Source organism: Dicentrarchus labrax, unplaced genomic scaffold (genome assembly GCF_905237075.1).
Source record: "Dicentrarchus labrax unplaced genomic scaffold, dlabrax2021, whole genome shotgun sequence".
Classification (NCBI taxonomy): domain Eukaryota; kingdom Metazoa; phylum Chordata; class Actinopteri; family Moronidae; genus Dicentrarchus; species Dicentrarchus labrax.
The window spans coordinates 11,138,881-11,156,332 of record NW_026136705.1 but is presented as its reverse complement, the minus strand read 5'-3'; the positions used below and the strand labels follow the sequence as shown (position 1 = coordinate 11,156,332).

Sequence of the window (17,452 nt, the reverse complement as noted above, 5' to 3'; positions counted from 1 at the left end):
ATACATCACACGCCAAACACTGGCGCTTTCTACAAAAGGCACCCGCCCCCACAGAGGCTTTTTCAACACATGGACTATTTGTATCAGGAGCAGGATGACTACACCTGATAGAGTGTCAAGACCAGACAGGGACTGAGCTCGCTAAAGTTGGAGATGCTTTTTCTCAGGTCGTAATCGGCACGTGACAGGCTCGGCTGCTGGCTTCTGCTGAGTCCTAATTGCCCTCTGACCACCGTGCGAGGGTTTTAGCCTGGTCTGGAATAGGGCTTGCCTCTCCACACATCCATCCATCCAAGCAAATAGGTGTCCACCCCAATGACTTAGTAGTCTTTGTAATATACAGACACAGCCCCTCCTGTCGTGAGTGGAAACAGAGTTGCGTCTGTGGAGGCCAAGCTGAGCCAGCTGGGCAGGCCTGTGGAGCAGGGATTGGCTTGGTGGAGTTTAGCCAGGCGTCTCACACTATCAGCCCCGTGCAGACAGACACCACAGGGTTCTCAGAGTATTAGGGGGCCCCCGTGACTCGGCAAGTCTCCACCAGCTACTTATAGAACCGTAATAAAAGTGTGCGCATAACTGTGTGGCTTTCATTATAGACAAATAAAGACGAGCAGACAAAGCAGGACTTGAGCAAGTGATGCGCATGGCTTGTGTCATGTGTCAAATTGCTCCCATAAAAGCTGACCTATATTTTCTTTTCAATTCTCGTGGGGAAGGAGAAAAAGAAAGCCATCTGAAAGTAAAAGTAAAAGAAAAGCGAAAAGAAGAGAACAGGGAACAGGATAGATGGAGCCATTTAGGAAATTAGACCAGCTGACTACATTTATGCTGAATCCTTTGATCAATAGCCTCCTCATCAACTATGATCTGCATTTGTTAGAAATTTGGGAACTGCATCAGGCTAATTGCATAGAAAATCATCTGTTAAAATATCCACCAGCAGTAACGCACAAGGAAAAACGAAGACTGCGCACCAAAAATAAGCTCATTAGAAGGAGACACGTACAAAAATATTAGTGAAGAAAAACAATAAAGAAAAAAAAAACACAAGGTGAGACAGTATGTTTGGTTGCTGGTTGAATATTAACAGCTTTTCTATACCAATTAAAAGCAAAAGCAATTAGGAGAACCAAGTCACCATGTTGTACATTGCTTGTGCTAACGGCTGAAGGAGAGGAGGAGTGGAGGAGAAAGCAGGCTGCTGTTATTTTAATTGCATGTTTACCCCCAGGTTATGGGTCTGAAATAGAGCCAAGAAAAAATGTTGCAGTAGAAATTCAATGCAACTTCACTGTGTTGATTCTCTCAGGGACAGAGAGAGTGAAATTACTTTTCTTTGCAAGCTGAGTCTCTGAATAGGAGGTAAAGAAAGAAAAAGGAGCAGGAAGAGGAGAACAGCCTTTTACCCTTGAATACCAAGCCAGAGTGTTCTGTCAAAAGAAAGGGGAAAAAGCCTTGGCTCTTAAGCACGTTAGAGGAAGAAATGACACATCAGTGTGGCCTTCATTAGCCCATCAGGTTTTACAAACAACAGAGGTAGAAAAGGATTTCTGTTGCTAGCTGAGAGCCACAGGCGTGTTAGGCTGGTTCACGGTCTCACACAATAGATCCTGATGATTCCAGCACATCCTGAGGCATTTGGGACGGGCCGTTTGCTTTTTCAGTCAGCAGAGACCCCTCATCAACCCGGACTGTTATCTCATACCAAAAGAGAAAGGGCGAGAGAGTGGGAGACGGCCATGATAGTGAGGGTGAAAATGCAGAGAAGACAACCAACCCAAACCCAAACTCGCACACAAATTGAGAGTCTGTAAAATAGTGGTTTCCAAGTTCGGGGTGTCAGGGATAAAACTGTCAAACAAGGAAACTGCTGCAGTAGTGTGGGAGAGAGGAAGACAGCTACTTGAAACTACTCTTCTTTAGAGGGAGGGAGGGGTCTGTGAAACAACTGGGAGGCTGTATGAACGCTCAGTAACTAACTGATGAAAAAGTGACAGTTCCCTGAGGTGAGATGGTGGATATGGAGCGGAGAGACAGCATGCCCCTAGAATAATGCATAGTCCACAGCTGGATCGACTAAATCTTTGCATACGTGTCAGATACGGAAAGTTGGTTTCACAATGAGAACACAGGCTCTTAGAGGTGCTGTGTACCATGAAACTAAGAAAATGATGAAAAGGCCTCTTCTTATCACTGACCTCATTCCTCCACTCTTGTCTTTACATTGGATAGTTTAGAGAAATGTGGCCTCTTGGATCGAGTCCATGCTCCTCACTGTGGAGAAGATGACAGTAATGGTGGTGAGATGAGAGGATGAGAAGATATTGGGCAGTGAGTGTCCTGGTCTGGCCTGGCTATCTTTGCCAGAGCTATGTCATGGCCATTACCCGTCCACCACGTCAGAGCTGCGGGGACAAGCCAGCCAAGGTCCATTCTTCAACTTAGAGTCAGTTTCACTAACAGCCACTTAAGCCCACTTGGCTTCCCAAAGAGCTCTACAAATGTGGAAGGTAGAGCTAAGTGTGCTCAGTCATGTCAAGCCTGGCCAAGGTCAGGTGGGCAGACAGAATGGGCTGGCAGTGCGGCATGCGTGGCGTCGTGAATGCCAAAATGTCGGGGCCCCTGGCTGTGCCATTTGACAGACATGTTTACACCTGATAGAAAATGCAGTGTGGATGGCCTGCCAAAACAGAGGGGATCCAAAGTGAGGGGTGCCAGCCTAGTTATTTATTTATCTGCTGCAAATCCATCCAGAGTGCAGCCAGAAGCTGGGCATGCCTCAATGAGGAATAAGCCAGCCTACTCTCAGACATGACAGCTTTAAACCACTTGAGGGAAAAAAAACATCTGACATGTAGTAAAAGAAAAGCAAAGCAGCTGCAGAGATTGGATTTAATTTACTCACACTCTTAATACATCTCACACTAATTAATGATTAAGACATGGAATTAGTCATATTAATCAGAGGCTATTCTAAAATCATCTGTGACAGTGTTGAGGGACTGGGCCCGTTCTTATTCCAGCTAAATGCTAACATCAGCAAGATAACTTGCTCACAATAGTGATGCTGTTTAAGAGGTTCACCATTTTAGCATGCTAACATTTGCTAATTAGCACTAAACACAAAGTACAGCTGAGGCTGATGGAAATGTCATTACCTATGCAGGTATCCTTTGGTGATAAACCAAATAATTTAGCAAGTTAAACATTTGACCCTGTGATGGCACTAGATGAGAAGTTATGGGGGCGTCACTTCATAATGAGTACTTTACTCCTCCAAATTTCATGGAAATCTATCCAACAATTGTTGAGACATTTCACTTTAAAGCACAAATGTGAACCGGCTAGTGGGGCTAGTGGTGCTAGTGGATCACATCAAAATTTGGAAATCTATCAAGTAGATGTTGAAATATTTCACTAGATAAACAAAATCTTTCATCTGTTAGTAGTGCTACATGAAAAATCAAGGGATCACCAAAGTCTGGGGAATGTCTAGACAAAATTTCATGGCAATCGTTGTTGTGATGTGAACCAAAGTGGTGGACTGACCAATATACCAACATTTCCATCTGTAGAGCCAAACTATGCTAGCCTGGTGCAGTGGATATTCTATCTGAAAACAGTGGAGAAACAGTGAGGAGCACAGGAATGCAAGGAAGTACCATGGAAGAAAAGTGGAAGAGAATCTTTATCTTCTGGTAACCATCAGATCACACAACTCAGAGATGTCGCTCAGCAACACTGCTCCTTTCATCTCTTCAGTGGTGCCACCACATTGGTGTTATCTTTACATATCACACCAGACAACAATGTGTTGAGTCACATGCTACTGCGTCAGATGCCAGGACTGGGGGTTTGGTAGAGGACTAAGATGACATGGTTAGAACAATAGGGATAGACAGATACTGAACTCCCGTAAATCTGTCTTTGTGTGTTTAAGTATGTGCAGTGATACAAATCTTCAGGCAGCTGGCTTTTCAAGTGTCTTGCTTGTGTGAATGCTCAGTTATAAATTGCATAGCTGTGGCACAGGTGAGATGAAGAAACCTGAAAAAGAGACAAGCCTGTGTCGAACTTATCTATCGAAATGACTTTGTATCAAATATTACTTGTACTGCTCCGTAGGCAAAAAATTACAAGAGCTGTGTAATTCTGGGAACAAATCTGTTGATGAACGTTACCCAACTTGTAGAAAATAATTGTTCTGAAAATACACTGTGGTTGAGTGGAAATTATGCCATTAGGCTTCTACACTTCACTTCAGGTCTGAAACAGAAATGGGGCCCAGTTGTCCATCAGAGGTTTAAAAGCAGATTTCTGAACGTGTTCTAACTATTTGACTGTAAGTCAGTCAGGCCTTTTCCATGGATAGGGAGAAATAACTCAATGTACTGAGAGCTAAAGCGCGGCAGCATTGTTCCAGCTGGCGGAAAAAGGGGAAATGAAGATGGAGTGGTTTGATTTCATTTGTTAGCAGGTGCATCCATTTTGTGTTCTTCCCCACACCCACCTCACCGCTCTCAGTCAAAGCGCTTATCAGAAATTGGACACCCCAGTGACAAATTGAGCCTGCGATTAAAGGGAGAAAGAGGAAAGCTTTGTTAAGTGCTGCTGATTGGGATCCCAGGCTGCCCTCACACAGCAGAGGTGTGTGTGTGTGTGCGTGCATGCATATATGCTTGGTACAGAGCCAATAGCAGAGCTGACACCACCACCACCCCTTCTCCCATTTTCCCCTCTCTCCAGGTGTTCCCACGGCTTACATTTCTGCTCCGAGTACTCAGCAAACAAAACCAAATCAATGCAGCTGTTCCCCCATCTCTCTGTCTGTGTGTGTCTCTCTCTCTCTCTCTCGCTCTCTCTCTCACATACATATACACACATATATATGTACATGCATAGGAAACTACACAGGCAAACCTACATGTACATCAGTGATTTTCCTCTGCAGGAATAATGACCTCCTCTAGTATTTCCAGTGTCTTCTTATTGACATGTACGCTGTGTTTAACAGAGAAAAAAGTTAAGTCTCTGTGCGTATGTCCCACCCAGACCCACATTATTGACCCAGCATTAACCAGCCCTGGCCTGTTAGCGTGCGCAGCAAGGCTGATTTAAGAGGGGGGTCAGAGCAGCTCTGCTAGGCAGAGCGCTGACTCTCACAAATCATCCTAAAAGGGCTTAACGCACAAAAACAGCTTCCAGTGTTACACAGGCCTGCTGTGAGAGATTTATCCACTGTGCCATTATACTAACTGGCCTCTCTGCCTATGAGCTGTATATATACCAATTCACACACACATAAAGAAAAACCCTAATTAGACTTATGCCTGGTCCAGCTCTGCAGGAAGACTCACTCAACAATTCAACCCATTTACTATTCTGCATTATAAATATGATCACCTTAAGTCCGTGACTTGTGATATAATGAAAGTGTGAGCTCTGTCTATATCTATAAAAATACCATTGGTTTTAAGAATTTAGATCCTGTAATAACTCTGGGCTACACACAGACCTCCAAAAGACTTTTGGTTAACCAGAGCTTCTTCTTCTTTATACCCGGTTTAATTTGTTATTGTTGTTGTTTTATAAAGCTTCTGGCGCATAATTTTTCAGACGAAAAATATGGTGAGTCTTTTTAATGCAGGCAAAAGCAAAAGCTCTCACTAAGCTAGGCACATTGGTTCAGTTAGTAAGGATTCCTGAGACACAGGTCTGGTGGCTCTGAACTCATGCGATGAACAGAACTAAACAGGTGAAAATATTCTGCTCCATTGAGAAGTGCAGCCATACAAGTCAAAAACAAATGTCTAAATGCCGATTCCAAACCCTGCTGTGTACATGTTCGATAAAAGCTGACCCGTCTCCATCCTGTGTCTATGGAAGGCTGGTAAGGTCAGCCGCCTCCATGGCAGCTCTGACATTCAGTCTGGCCTCCAGCGAGACCAAACGAATCCCTCTCGCATCTACAGAGCAGCCGAAGAATAAAAGAGATCTTTCTCCACCAGACAGGGTTGTGTGAGATGTGTTCATTTTGCCTCTGGCGACACACAAGACATTTGTGGTCTCTCCTTCATCTTCTGTGTATGTGTGAGAGCCTCTCAGCCCACTGTTCTTTCCCCTGCAGACACCGGCTCAGGGCGCTGAGCAGCCAGCTAGTGACTCCGTGGAGAGCCAGGCAAACACAGGCCCTGCATGGCAAACATCTCACATCCGTGTCTGCATGGGAACATCTGGCCCTCCAAGGCTCGCAGTGCCCTCCGTCTATCTGCCTGACTGACTGTGACACATATTGTTGGTGTGTACCGGTGTTGTCATGGCACCGGAATTTTCACTCCTACACAGGTACTGGTTTAATATACAAAAACAAATCACCACAGGACCAAAGCAAACAAGCCATATGTCACATAACAACCACAGCACTATTTTATGATCATTAAATAACTGATTGAGCAGCTTTGTGTTCATTTTAGAGATTTAGATTACATTCTGCATTTCTCCATGGATGGGGATCGAACTTCATCCAACTTCAACACTTTTTGGTACAGACTAAAATGTGTTTATTTGCAACTGAGTATCGAAAAGATACAAGTACCAAACACTAGCACCAAATGTTTGATCAGATTTGCTACCTTGGTAACTTATTCTTTGAACAAATAAATTTGTATAGCTGCTTATGTTTAGACAACATGTAACATTTAGGAACTTTGCCTTCTTTCATTCAAGGAAAAGGAAACCGGAAAACATTTTGTTCCACTATTGATTCCGGAGCTCATTTAGCGTATGACTCAGATAGATTACAGACAATAATCAACAATACCTTGCCAAATATTTTGCTGTGGTTGAGGTCTGATCTGAGAACTGGCTGCTGCAGCCCTCAACTGGTTTAGTACTAAAAGATTTTAACTAATTTTGTGTGTGGCCTAGAATGGATAAAGCTTAGATCAATCTCTTCTAGCCTGTACCAGTGAGATAGAGTCATATGAGTAATAGAGTTGGCCAGGATGATAAAAACTTCTTTTCCTATTGCTCTTTCTCTCTCTTGCTTTCTTGCATCATGCCCGCTCATACAGATCTCCTGCGGCCGTCCAATGATTCAAGACTGATGAGGCATGCTCAAAGGTCTATGCCATTGAGCACAGCATTAATGCACCCAGCAGCAAATTTTTTGCCATCGACCCTCGTTCCCTGCAATAAGGACAGAGCCATCAATCAGGCCGAGATAGCCGACACCAGACACGGGCTGATGAAGTAGGGGACTTTGGAGCTAATGACAAATGGATCTCTCAGATATGGTCACAGTATACTATGACAGTCCGCCGAGAACACTTGACCTTTAACAAAATCCTAAGCCACTTTTTGCCAACACTATGCAATGCAAAAATGGAGAATATGCAAAGTGCTGTTGCAGTTAAGAAAGTGTGGTTATTGTGTGAGAACTCCTGGGCCCGGCTGAGAGTTCAGTCCCATCACTCTCAGAGCTGCTCCTGACTGACCCAGCCCTCCTCTGTTCTCACACCAAAGCTCTGGGAGTGACCTTCAGGAGGCCTGCTAGTCCTGCTAATTGGGGTCTCTACAGAGCACAGCAATCCACACCCCCACACTGTGCTGGAGGAGGGACCGGGGTAAAGGGAGAGAGAGACAGCAGGGGCCTGTGTTGTCTGCTTGGTGGGAAACAGACAAAGAAAGTGGAAAACTGAGCTTAAAAAATGAACTTACAGAAATACAGAATTAAACTTGGGCTGCACTGAAGGAAAACAGCTAAATAACAGAGTGCTTTAAAACATGAATGCTGCTCTATAGGGCTGGTCAACAAAAACAATGTAACATTTACCAAAAGGCAATTTTCTGATATCAAAATATATCACTAATTCTTTTTACGTATGGAAAATCACATGTCAAGTTGTCTACATTGGGCTGTGTAACAAGAGAGAATATAACTGGAACCATCAGCTCTCAGCTTGAGAAAAAAAGTTATGGAGAAAGTTTTTGTTAATTTAAACATTATAACATTTCACAATATTAAGAAAATACAATGTGATTAAAATGATAGACGTTAGAAGATAAATGCTTAATACTGGTATACTGAACACGCCTCACCACTCTTACAACTGCAGCTGCAACTAATGATTCTTTTCATTATTGATAAATCTGATGCTTTTTTGGTCTAGATTAATCCATTGTTTAAAAAGTCCCATAAGCAAACAGCCCGAATCAAAGGATATTCTGTATTATGGATCAGAGCAGCAATTTCTCACAGTGGAGAAGCTGCATCCAGGTACTTTTTGGTATTTTTGTTAAAAGAATTACTTAAGTGAATAATTAATTATTTAAGTGTGGCACAGGGGCTGTTATAATGTGAGGCTTTGTTACCCTGACATTAAGCATATATTATATATTATATATACCATATAAGTGGTAGAACAAAGTAGTAAAACAAATATAAACTTCATTGTGTCTGCTACAAAACCAAAATATATTAGTGAGGAACATCAACTGAAAATAATAAACTGGGGAAAGAATTTGATGATATTTAAAAAAAAGTAAGAGGCACCATAAAGTAGATCATGGTTTCTAAGGGAAGGTGTGTCAGGCAGGTCAATTTTATCTATGGGCCAACAGGGTCGGTGCTCTGCTCTCAGGAGCATGGAGGAGACAATGACACAGGTAATTTAGAGCAGGCTCAGGCTGGCTACAGCTGTGCACCGAGCTTGCCAACACATCATCATATCAGGGCCACTTCCTATCAGTGTGATCAGCACTCAGAATAAAAAAGGGGAAGAAAATGTACAGGAAGTCATCCTGTAAAAACAAGATAGCCTTTATGTTGGGAAAGAGTCACGGAATTGTTTTTTAAGAATGTGTTTGAGGGTAAAAGACACACCTTTCTGAAGGAATTGAAGGACATACAGTGAAGCTCGTCACCATTTTAAAGTAGGTTTGTGATCCAGTGAATGAGACTTTGAGCAAGGATGGCCATGAATAGAAAGGTCTGCATTTAATTTGCTAATCCATCATTCCAATTGTACTCGGTAACAAAGGGAGAGGAGAGTGGTGGGGCATTCAGAGGCAACGGAGCATGCTGAGGGGTGCGTGTGGTTCTCCATGGAGCCAGAGAGGCCGTGGCCCTTAGCCCTAAAAGCCCGGCCAGCGCTGGGGAGAATGGGATCTGATGAGCTCAACGCAGGCAAGACTAATCCCTTCATGTCCAAAGAATTGTTTAACTATGTTTGACTGATTAACCCAAACCCCTCGATTCCACTTACAATCTATTTGTTCAATCAAGTCTCCTGCACTCATCATGCTGCAGTGTGTGGGTGGTGATGGAGAGAAAGAAAGAGAGAAAGAATCAGGGAGAGAGAAACAAAGGGGGCTGCAAAACAATCCTTTTTGAGGAAGCACAGCAGAGGCAGAAGTCAAAAGGACAGCTTTTCTGTTCTACTTGCAATTCTCCAAATGCACATAGCACATGAGTTCCTGTGGACCAGCTGTTGCTAACATTCAAAGGTCAGAGAACTTTTGCCTTGAGAGATTTCAAGTAGAAAGTCAGCCGTGGTGTGTTAGCAGTATACTGCACTCACTGGCAGGCTGGTTGTTACCAGCTTCATGGGAAAAGGAAATTTAAAGGCACTCTCCCCTGCGTGGAAAAGAGGTTGCCAGGAAGATTAACCCAGCTTCCTTTTATAGCCTCTGACAAGAGGTTAAATCACACATTACACTGCCTGAAATGTCTGCTAGTAATTAGATCAAGAATATTACTCTCTCTTCTTCCCCTTGCAGACTGCAGCTGATCAAAGCCTAATGATGGTGTCAGTGCCAATGGCAGTGCTGGCTGGGTAAATCTCCCCATCGGGATGGCAATCTGTCAGGGCCGCAAGCCCCTGCTAAACAGCACAGGACATGAGTACAATGGTGCTCGACACAAAGTAGACTAAATGAACCATATCTTTTACCAACAAGCTATCCATCAGCAGCGCGCCATTAAAATTCACAGTAATGATTATACATCTCTTTGTTTTGAGTCTGGGACTGCGTGTTTATATGTACACAGTCAGCTGAGATGTATACAGTGAGAGAGATGTTGGCAACATCTGTGAGTTTTATCCCAATAACAGTGAAACCAACCACCAGTGTATCTGCTGTCTTTCCATGCCGGAGCAGATCTAAGCAGCACCTGGTCCCTTGATGGGGTGAGGGGGCTATTGGCTATTAATTACAGAAAGCCGACACGCAACGCAGGCAAACCCTCGCAATGAGACCCTGGGACGTCAGATACACAGTAAGACGAATGCTTCTCTGTCACACAGCAACATGACCTGCCTCAGGACTCTTTACACACGAGTACTTTCAAGTATGCCTTTCAAATTGTGGCCCACCCTTCTTCCTCTGCCCCTACCCTGTCTCCCTCTCTATCTCAATCACATTCTGCGGATGTTACACTACTTCAGGGGATATTTTCTGACTAATGCAAAGCGGTCGTGCAGTAGCATGATAAAAGTTGACATTTTCCTTTTCTAATTCAATGCTTCCTTTGTAAACAACCTCGCCTTTTTATGTGCGCACATGTGCACACACACACACACACACAGGCTGCAAACACATCACACATAATGGTCAATTTCATTATTTGCTCTCAAACTCAATGGACGCAAACAAAAGGGGGAAATGGCAGGAGATATGCCAATCATTTATCGTTGAAAGATGTCTGACAAAAGAGGCCCTAAAAACCTGACAGCTTTTCTTTTCCACGTCAGTCCTCAGCAAAACCAGCTCCTTAAAAAGGGGCCCCAGACAGCAGACTCCAGCAAGAGGTCTGACCCCAATCTTAACCCCATACAGGTGGCACAGCACTAAACACAGGAAGCAGGAGCGCTATTCACAGGATGCAGGGAGAGAACGTTGCTCTCAACCAAAGACCTGCTCTCAGAGATCATTTAGACAGGCACAAAGACAGCTCAATGCCTGTAAAGTGTATTCTAACGTGCTGAAAAGCAAATCCCCTTGAAACCGTTAATGGTAAAGACTCGTTCTCAGTGTAGACAAAAAGCTGTTTCAGGATGGTTTGAGAGTCATAGTGATAGATAAAACTCTACAACTGGGTAGCAACACTGAATTATGCTGTGAAGGCTGTTAATCTTTAATTGGTGTCAGAAATGAAACAGTTGTGGTTAAAGTTTGAATAGCAAATTTTACACCTCTTAACGTTAAGGAAAAAAGGACAAGGCCTATCTTGTGACCAACAATCTTCATACAAAAACCCCATCTGTTATATTGTTATAAGCTCAATGCACAAAAACAGTAATGTCAAGTGTGCTCTTTTAGTTCAGGGGAATAATGCAACTCCTGTTCGATTGCTGCTAGATTGAGTCCAACTACAGAGCTGAACTATGAACTGTGATTACAGCCAACATCCCCCCGCAGAGCGACAACTGCATCTCTGCACATTCCAGGAAACGCAGCCAGCTGAAGACAGCAAATACACCAGAGAGGAGGAGACATAAACAACGTAAGCTAGTTTGAGAGCTGCACCGATGTTTACTGTCTCACTAAGTGCATTTCATCTCCACTGCTTTCACAGCAGCGGCGGTATTTCAGCATGCAGTACAGAGGGGCTGCTGATGCCACAGGTCTGTGTACAGAGGGCTCAGTCACAGGCTGGAGAGACTGTTTGGACAATGTAGGTGTCAGACACACTGCCTGTCTGGAATAACGATGCAGTTCAGCCGCTACAAAACACCCTGTGGTTCCTTTTAAGTGAAGCTTCAATAAGAAAAACCAACTTGAGTGTTTTTGGAGTGTAACTGTTGAAAACCGAAGAGGAATTTCTGCCTTGTTTAACTTGGTACATTGCTATCAGGGAGAAAGGTCTGCATTTGCTTCAAACGGGCAGTGAATGACATGCCAGAGATTAGCCTCTGAAGGTCACAGTCTTAGCTTATCCTTTCAGCCGCTTTTCACAACACAACCCCGGGCCCTTTTGAACAACAGGAAGAATGTCATCTGGTTACTTTTCAAGGCACGGAGATACCATTCACTGTGGCCAACAATGGCTGCAAACAGGACCAGAGGGTGAGGAGGTTATAAAGGGCCCCATTCTAAGCGCCGCTCGATCTCCAGTACACTGCACGCACACAGAAAAAACACACCCACACAATGAGGCCTGGAGAAGTGGTCCAACCGATGATAAACTGAGGAGGGTCACGGCAAAGTGCTGTGCACTGACCGGCTCAGCTCAGCCTCCGTCCCTCCCTAGGACAGCTCCTAACATCCAGACCAAGCCTCCAAGTCTCGGCCGCTTTGTCAGGCCTTCAGATATACTTGCTGCTAAGTCATTTTGGAAAGGAAAACTGTATGATTCCCTAAACTCCATCCAGGTTAGTGCATTTTACCAAAGGTTACAATGAGCACAAAAAAACAACCCTATTTTTTAATACCAATTTCACACAGCTTGGCAAGAAAATAAACTGGGAATAAATAACTGGGATTTTAAATACCTCAAATATATGCATTTCAGTGTATTAGTATAGGGTGTAAGATAACTAGGCTAATGCAATAATGTAACATGCCTAAAATTCTGGTAAACAAAAGTAGCATTCCTCTAAAAAAACACTATACCCTGTGTTCAATGACAAGGCCTTAACTAAATGTATCTGCTATTATTCAGGTTTAAGGCTTGTCCCATAAAGACTCTTAGACTACAGACGGAGCTGAAATCCTTCACCAATTTAGTCTCTAATGAACCCTCTGAAATATTAAAAATAAAGCCCAATTAGCCGACAGCATTTCACATCTCCTCCCCCTATAATCCTCTGGTAGCTTAGCCTTATCTAATGTCTGCGCCAACTATGACACTTTGAGCTCACTCTCCCTCTATCCCCTCCACTTGATATCCCCTAAAGCTTTGCTGGTGCTTTGTTGTGGCATTCTTTCTGACCCCACAGACCCGGTCAGAGTCTGAGCCTCTCTAGTTGTGTCTAATGATGCCCTGATATGTACAGTTGGCATAGACGTTGGAAAACTGCAGCAATAACCATGGACATTCTAATGGCATCTATTAGGATTACTTAAGAGTGATATGGGACTCGCCTGGCAACCTCTTATTACAGAGGGCTTGGTATTGGGGGTGGAGAGTGTCAGTAGAGGGTCAGTGATCCGATTGAGACGGCCTTATCTTGTGCCATAAACAGATAACAGTATCTGCCCTGCTCTTCTGCTGTTCCTGTGAGATGGAGGTGGATAAACAACCCTGTCGTCTCCAGTGCCTCCGACAAGCTTGATCAGACAGATGCTGTCCTAAACCGAGCTTTGTTCCTCCTGCTGCTGCTATGACTGCTGTTTTTGCTGTGAATGTCACCAGGAGGCTTGCATTTTTCCCCGATTGCCCTCAAGCTGAAGACACAACAATTTCAGAAAGCCCTTTGGTCTTGGTGTTTGTAACGTCAGGTTGCAGCACTCCCTGGCTTAAGGCCCCGGGTTTGCTGATTACGCAAACTACCCAGCAAGAGTAATGCTTTTGCCCTAATTGGACCTGCCGGCTAACATGCAAATCCATGCAAAAAAAAAAAAAAAAAAAAAGTCATGAAGAACACAAAAATGTAGCAAACAAAGACAGAAAGTGTATCTTCAAATCAGGCCTATCACCTGTGGCCATTTGGCAAACACAAAACAAGCCATGTGAACCAAACTAAATACCATGTAACAGCTGACCCACAACCTGAGCCCTGCAGGTCAGTCCCTTGTCCTCAGAGATATCCAGAAGTTGCCCATGATGTCCTAAACACCTGATCTGGATGTATCATGTGGCCGCAGTACTTTACTCGCAGCCTGACCTGCGTTTGACTCCTCACACTGGGTCTCCTGACTTTGCCCACTCACACAAAGGCTACTAAACATCTGCTCCCTGTCTGAAACCAGACTCGTACAGCTGAGAAGACATCGGGTGGCCTCGCACAAAGTCTCTCCAAGTGGTGGGTGGCTGAGTGGGAGAGTGTGGGCTGACAGCTGCCGTGGTGACTGGAGGACTGAAAGGTGGAGCCGCCTGGCAGATCACTGGTACCTGGGAAATCTCTGCCATGCTGTCCGGGACAGGGGGGCAGCCTCATTTAGCAAATGGATAATATTCAACAAATGCTGCTCATCTGAAACAACCCGAGTGAGGCAAATAAAAATCTGCTATGCACATAAAATTCACAGACAACACCTGCAACAAATTTAACATACACAGACCCCCGCAGGAATTTAAAGGGAACAAATGCATTGCTTTGGGAAGAGCGTACGGTTACACATTTCCAATTCAAGTACCGTCTCTAAAATGCTACATCAAATGACTGGCTTTGAATAAACCAAAACGAGCATCAGCCAAGTGGCTCGTTCCAGCACAGAAAATCATTGCATCAAAAATATGCTGGTTAGCCGAGCCATTTCACAGTCAACAATCACAGAATCAGGACTCTTACTAATCAATGTATTTTAATGAGCTCCCTGTGAATCCCAACAACAGCGGAAACATAAAAGCTGTTCAAGTTCTCTGGTTCAGTCTTTGTACCTTGTGATCTGTTATTCATAGTCTTGCTCTGAAGTCTCTAAGAAATAAAGCAGAGCTTTGATGTTATCCTCTTATTACTGCTGTCTGAGACAATCCTAATGTTGGGAATCAGACCGTTTGGCTGTCACGTGGAGAACTTCTGCGACCCAAAACTTCCAGGACCCAGCATAAGGTGTTCACTCACCGATATCTGCTTTGCCATTGGCTTACAAGCGGAAAGTTTGCTACAGTGATGTTAGTATCTAGAAAACTGTGTGGGTGTGCATATTACATTCACACTGTACTCTACTCACTACTTTAAAGCTTCCACTCAAGTAAGCTTAAATATGTAGGTGTGTACGTTCTTCACAATATGTATTTTTTAATAGCTTAACCTCATCAGCAACTGTAGACTGAGAGGCTACGGCAGCCAAGATGCCACACAAGTATTTTAGAGGAAATTGCCCCACAATGTAAATCAATACATTCCAATATATTTGGCAGTGGTTGGCTCTAAAAACCAATGCAAACTTGCTTTCCTGTCAGTTTACCCTCAGCAAGGCTCCGGGTTTGTGGTGACAGGTCAAAGAGTCAGCACATGACTCATGGACAGAGGAGGAGAGACGCTTAGAAAAGCCACGCAGAGATCTAATTAACACATGCATTCAAGTGGTATTTCAATTTGGCGGAACGCTGTAATTTTCAACAATGCTGCTGACCAGCATGACATGAACTAATGAACCAGGTGCTCCTGACATTCAGGCTTTTCCTGCTGCCGTTACAAGTAAAAGCAAACCCACAAATCATTTTCAGACTTAAATAGGAGTAAATGTTCAAATATTGAGCTTTAAACTACTGAAAAATCTATATATGTAGAGTATATGCTGTTTGCATCACAATATCTCACAGTAACTTTGAAGCATTTTACGCTCATTCTTTTAGTTATCTGTCAGAGTGTTGTCATTAGAGGCGAACTGCATTTTACAGATGGGGAGAGGCCTTACAGTCATTTGTTTCTAAGACCTAATTAATCTTCATTGTGCTGGGAAACATAGCACCCCAATGCAAAAAGGGTTCCTTCTACACGATAATTGCAGGGAGTCTAGGGGCCTGAGTTTCCCAGACAACAAGGTCTGAAATTTAATTATCTGCTCTTTGGAAAATGTAGGAGAAGAAAAGCTACATTGCAAAACTGCACTTTTGAGCAAGTAATGTCAGGCTCTTGTTTGAGTAAGCACAGGGTATCACTGAGCACATCCTCCCTGCTGTCATAAACCAAACAGTCTCACCACTGCTATGGTAAAAAAAGGATAATGACTTTCTACAAAAAAAAAAAAAAAAGAAAACTTCAATATGGCCATGCAAATGTAGACTAAACAGTTCTTATCTCCCGACATTTCTCCACAACATTTCACAGCTTTATCATCTTACCATGTGCAGAGTAAACCCGATCACTTCCATAGTCCGGTGTAGTCAGTCATAGAAGTGTTGCTCTACTGCGGTGCCTTTTTTAATCATATCCGTCAAGCTCCATGACATTATAGACCGACTACAACAATAAAACCAGACTCAGAGCAGCCAAAGACAACACGGGCAGGCTGTGGCAACATTAACATTCCGCCGTGTAAAGATCAGGCTTGGAGGGGGAGGAACATCGATAGGATCCCATTAGTTAAGTGTGCCCTTAGGATACCCGAAATTTGATCAGAGAAAGACCTTTTCCTTCCAGACACGAACCATTAGACGTTATGGCAAAAAAAGAAAGCTGCTCTCCTCCTCTCAAACTACTCCTCCTGCACTCCTCCTCCTCCTCCTCCTCCTCCTCCTCCTCAGTGGTCGAGGTTGTGCGGCAGGATCAGGATGAGCCCGGTGACGTCAACCTTTTGTTATCACCTTTAACACTTGCCTCTGCAGGTGGAAACACTTTCCTCTGTCGTTATATTAAGAGCTGCTATTTGCAGACAGCTGGCGAGCAAGGAGCGTACGCAACATCTGTATGGCGGCTGAAGACGACTGACACTCTAAATTTGGATATATGCACGCATGTCCTAATGGGTATATACTAGCAGTGGGAGACCACTCCAGTGACAGCTATACCACACTCTAATAGCATGAAATAACCACACTTCCAACTTCATCCACAGCTGGCATCTTCCAGGAAAGGAACTTGTAATTTCTCCTGAGAGCTGACACCAAACTGTGTGCATCATGTTAATGGGAATCCTAATGATGGAGATGTAATCATGAGGAGGATGGTGATGATTTGGCAGGCAAATGGAGCTCTAATTAATCCTTACTGGTTGTTGTCATATTGCAAAAAACAACAAGCTAACCAGCTCAACAACACAAGCCCAGTTTCATTCAGTTAACACCAGCTTTGAACAAGAATGTATGAGTCCTTTAGAGCCCACGTAAAATATGTGTGGCTCATAAAACACAGTTAAGCCGTAAGGGTTTGCAGTAGATGGACAGACAGTACAGGGGACCAGTACAGCTGCTACAAACCTGTATGTTGCCAGTCAGTGTGCCAGCTGACTGCCCAGGCTCCTGGCTAGCTAACCTAGCCAGTCAGTCTGAAACATACACAGTCCCATTGTTGCCTTCTCAAGCTTTCCTAATATTAATGCCACAATTTGAGAGGATGTCACCCAGTATCGGGCAGAAGGCGTGTTATTAAGATACAACTACTTACTCTCCGTTTACCTCTGCGAAAGGCATCGTTTAGTACGTCGCCATGGTTTAAAACGGACAGATTTTCTCCCGTTGCCCTGCGCTGCCGAATCACTGCTGCTGCTGCTGTCTGCGGCAGCAACTTCCGGCGCATGCGCAATAACTGGGACGGTTCCAGACAGCACGGTGCGCTGCGCAGGGCAGCCGAGTGGTTTAAAGGTACAGTGGGGGTGAATTCAGTTGGACGTCTACATATTT

General features: G+C 44.0%; 1 protein-coding gene across 3 annotated transcripts in view; it reads right to left on the bottom strand.

The window, feature by feature from the left end:
* Positions 1 to 17,334, bottom strand: part of fam222ba (family with sequence similarity 222 member Ba) — a 28,829-nt gene extending 11,495 nt beyond the window's left edge. The window contains exon 1 of one of the 3 annotated variants that reach the window (XM_051400512.1): positions 17,217 to 17,334. The gene's annotated coding sequence lies outside the window, so the exon portion shown is untranslated. Of the gene's footprint in view, positions 1 to 15,955; positions 17,180 to 17,216 lie in introns of those variants that run through there. The other 2 variants (XM_051400514.1, XM_051400513.1) reach the window with 2 other exon arrangements.
* Positions 17,335 to 17,452: the final 118 nt, after the last annotated feature.